The sequence below is a fragment of the Onychomys torridus genome, chromosome 2 (genome assembly GCF_903995425.1).
Source record: "Onychomys torridus chromosome 2, mOncTor1.1, whole genome shotgun sequence".
In the NCBI taxonomy this organism is placed as follows: domain Eukaryota; kingdom Metazoa; phylum Chordata; class Mammalia; order Rodentia; family Cricetidae; genus Onychomys; species Onychomys torridus.
The window spans coordinates 65427539-65432256 of NC_050444.1; the positions used below are offsets into that span (position 1 = coordinate 65427539).

At 38.8% G+C, this 4718-nt stretch overlaps 1 pseudogene; it reads right to left on the minus strand.

Annotated features, from left to right (window-relative positions):
• Positions 1–832: 832 nt before the first annotated feature.
• Positions 833–1217, minus strand: LOC118578635 (annotated as a pseudogene).
• Positions 1218–4718: the final 3501 nt, after the last annotated feature.

The following is a 4718-nucleotide window of genomic DNA, read 5'->3' on the forward strand; positions in this document are numbered from 1 at the left end:
GGACACAGGATATCGACTGAGGACCTCTACACACATAGCAAAAACTAAACAGGAGTCAAAACGGCACTCTTTACAAAACAAAAGAAGTGTTGGAAGGATGGGGAAACAAGAAAGTCCACAGAATAGAGAAAACAAACTTTGAAATGGCAGAAGATTCTGCATTGTCAGTGATCATTTTAAACATAAGTGATTAGACTCAGAAATTCAAAGAAAGATTGGCAAGATGGAGGAAACCTGACATGCTCTTCACAGAGGCACTGTTCACATGTGGCCTGCTGGATGAGGGCCACACACGTTAGGGAGTGCAACCTGCTTTTCCTCTTCTCCCAATTCAAAGTTAATCTCTCCTCAGAACATCATTGTAGATGCATCCAGGATCACTGACCAAATATCTGGATGCCTACAGCTTAGTCAAATTGCTATATAAACTAATTATCCATCATGGGGTATTATAGAATGTTTCCCTTTAGACCCATCAGTGTCCACCTCATGTTTTGGAGGGCTCCACTGTTTGGTGGATATAATTGTTGTCTAATTTTTGTCAGTTGGCTCTTTTAGCAATATGTCATGTCCTTATTCATAGTAGCAAGTTTTCATTTTTATTTTTAAATCTTATTTATTTACTTATTTTGGTTTTTTTGAGACAGATAACAGTGTCTCTGTGTAATAGTCCTAGCTGTCCTGGAACTTGCTTTGTATACCAGGCTGTCCTAGAACTCACAGAGATCTGCCTGCCTTTTGAGTGCTGGGATTAGAGGTTTGTACCACCACGGCTGACTCTTATTTTTATTTTAACAGTCCATGCAGGCTTTTTATTTATGTGTTTATATCTCTAGAAAAAGAACCTCAGGATTTCCCCTCCTGTGTGTTTTCGTCTTGCTTCTTTATGGTCTGTGAAGCCAGCTGAGGTTGTCAGTACATGAAGCCAAACTGACCGGATGGGAGAAGATTGTTCTGCCATTTTTCTAGGTCTTTGAATGGCAAATAGAATCTAGGGCTGTTCACTTCACACTTGTTCAACCTGCCTCTGAGGTTCACAGCAATTTTACCAGCTCTGTGATCATCAATGATCTCAAATTCACCAATGACACCATCATCATATTTAGGAATTGAATGATGACTCTGGAGCAGGGCCTGATGAAGACCTGGCGTTTGCCTCTCTTCTTGACATTGTTGATGCTCCGGAGAGCATCTGCCAGGGCATTCATGTGCACCATGGTAAGAGCTCAGAAAGATGGTGGAAAGAGGGTGAGAGGCACAAGTTTTTATTTTAAGTTCACTTTGTCTGATATTAATACAGCCAACCAGCTTTCTTTTTGTTACTATTTGTGTGAAATGAATTTTTCTAACCTTGCACTCTCAACGAAATTGACAAAAATTGAAACTGACCTAAAAGAAAAGAAAGAGGTAAATAACTAAAATCTGAAACGAAAGTGGAGAAATTACTATTGAATTTATGCAAATTAAAGGGTTATAAGAAAGTACTCTAGACAATTAATTGCAGAGCAACAGATAAACTAACACAGATAAAATGGATAAATTCTAGAAATTACCAAGACTGACACAAGAATAAAAGGAAACTATTGAAAGTCTATAACAACTAAACACTGAATTACTAATTTAAAAACTAATCTTCCAATAAGTAAAGCTCCAAGACCAGTTGATTCCACTGGTGAAGTCTACTGAACACTTGGAGAAGAATTAACACCAACCCTACTCAAAGTCTTGCCAAAATATTGAAGACAAATTTTATGAGCATTCTTTGATACCAAGACCCAAAACTAATATACTGAGTGAAAAGAAGATGACAGACAAATATTCCTTATGAATACAGACAGGAAAATCCTGAACAAAATACTAGAAAACCAAATCCCACAGCAAACTAAAAGGATTATACGCCATGACTAATGGGATTTGGGCTAGGAAGGAAAGAGTGGTTCAACATGGAACCAATTGATGTAATACACAATATTAATAGAAGGAGGGAACGCCACAGTGCCATTGCAATAGACCCAGGAAGGAATTGAACAAAATTCATTACATTACCCTTTCATGATTAAAAGAAAAAAAATCAGCAAACTAGGCATCAAAGGAAATTTTGTTAGCATAACAAAGAGCATTCATGAGAAACCCATGGCTAACATCATACTCAGCAGTGAAAGATGGAGAGCTTTCCCCCAGGAGCAAAACAAATCAAGTGTGGCCACTCTCATCTCCACTGCTTAGCATTTCACTAAAAGTCCTAGCCAGAGCAATTTGGCAAGAAAAAACAAAAAGCCTGTCACCCAAATTTCCAAGGAAAAGTAAACTATGTACAGTTGCAGGTGACATGTTTTTGTATATATAGAGAGATCCCAAGGGACATGTTCCAAACACACTAGAGCAAACATGTGAACTAAAGTTTCAGGGAACGAGGCCAACACTGACATCACTGTGTTTCTATACACCACTAAGGACCAATGAAAAAGGAAAATTTAAATTTTCCCACTTAAAATGGCAACCAAAAGAATTTTAACACACACACACACACACACACACACACACACACACACACACACACACACATTGGGCACAGACTCAGGTCTTGCATTTGCTAAGCATGCACTGTAATATTGATATATACCCTCCATCCCTAGGAATAAAGACTAAGAAAACTGTAAAATACTGAAAACTACAAAACTTCTGAGGGAAATTAAAGAGGCTATAACTATGTGGAAATATATATATAATTACAACAGAAATATATATAATTATAATTAAATAAAATTTTTAAAAACCACTCTTAATGTTGTCTGGAGTAAATTCCAGTGAAATCTATGCAGATGGAACTCAAATTCAAAGGTGGATGCTCAAATTCCCATGGAATTGAATAGAGCTCCAAAAAGCCAAAGCAATATTAAAAAAGAAATTCTAAGTTGATACACTCCTATTTCCTGATAAAACTTACTACAAAAGCTATAGTAGTCAAAACAGCAAAGTACTGTCATAGGATACACAAATAAATATAGACATACATTTAACAGAATAGAATTGAGAGTACAGAAGTAAACCTACACATATAGGATTAATTAATTTTCAGCAGTGGTCATGCCGAGTCAATGGGGAAAGAATGGTCTCTTCAAAAAGTGGTGTTTGATCCTAGTTAGAATGGCAATTGAAATCTGACAGATTCTAGCAAAGATGTATAGAAAGAAGAACCTTTGGGGCCGGGGAGATGGCTCAGTGGGGAAGGTGATTGGTACACAATCCTGAAGTCCTGAGTTTGACCCCCAACACACAGAAAAGCCACATATAGCAATGCACACCTGTAATCCCAGGGGAGGGGAGGCAGACAGGAGGATCCCTAGGCTTACTGAACAGCCAGTCTAGCAGAATAGTGAATTCTAGGTTCATTGAGAGACTGTCTTAAAAAATCAGGTGAATAGGGGCCTGGAGAGATGGCTTAGCAGTTAAGAGCACTGGTTGCTCTCCCAAAGAGCCTAGATTCAGTTCCTAGATCCATATGGTGTCCCACAACCACCTGTACCTCCAGCAATGGTGGATCTGATGCCTTCTTTTAGCTTGTGTGGGAATCAAGTATGTATGTGGTACACAGACATACCTGTAAGGGAACACCCATATACATAAAAATAAGTTTAAAAACTTTAAGGGCCAAGTGTGGTGGCTAAGACTCTCAATCCCAGCACTTGAGAGACAGAGACAGGCAGAGATATCTGAGTTCAAGACCAGCCTGGTCTAGAGAACAAGTTCCAGGACAGCCAGGGCTGCACAGAGAATCCCTGTCTTGAAAAACAAAACAATAAGAAAATCTTAAAAGAATACAGTGGAGGGCCAGTGAGATGGGTCTGAAGGAAAGGGCACTTGCTACTCAGCCTGATGAACCTGAACCGAATTAAATCTTTAGAACTCACATGGTAGAAGGAGAGACCTGTAACCCACAGGTTGTCTTCTGACCTCCACATATGCATCAGGGCATTTGAAAACACACACACACACACACACACACACACACACACACACACACACACACACACAAAAGGAAAAAGAAAAGAAAGGGAAAAAAAGAAAAAGAAAAATTCTTACATACTGTTGATGGGCACGTACATTAAAATAGTTATTATAGTAAACAATGCAGAGATTCCTCAAAAAATTAAGAATAGTGGCAGGCACACACTTCTAATCTCAAGAGAGGCTGAGGCAGGGCCAAATTCAAGGCCAGTCTGGGCTAAGTTGCAAGTTCCAATCTGGCCTGGGCTACTTACCAAGACCTTGTCTCAATCAATCAATCAATCAACCAACCAATCAATCAATCAATCAGTAAGTAAGTAAATAAATAAGTAAATAAGTAAGTAAGTAAGTAAGTAAAAGTAAGTAAGTAAGTAAGTAAGTAAGTAAGTAAGTAAGTAAGTAAGTAAATACAGAAGTTCCATATAACCCACAATCCCAAAGGAGGTGGAATCAATTAGAGTGACAAATCTTTACAGTGGACAGTGGAATTATTCCACAGCATGTGTGTGTACCACATGCATGCAGTTTCATTGGAGGCCAAAAAAGGTCTTCACATCCCCTAGAACTGGAACTATGGGCAGTTGTGAGCTGCTGTGTGTTGGGGACTGATCCTGGATCCTCTGCAGGAACTAAGTGCTCTTAGCTGCTAAGCCAATCTCTCTAGCTCCTGTATCTAGGCTGTCTCAGAAAATTATTAACATGTCAAGAGT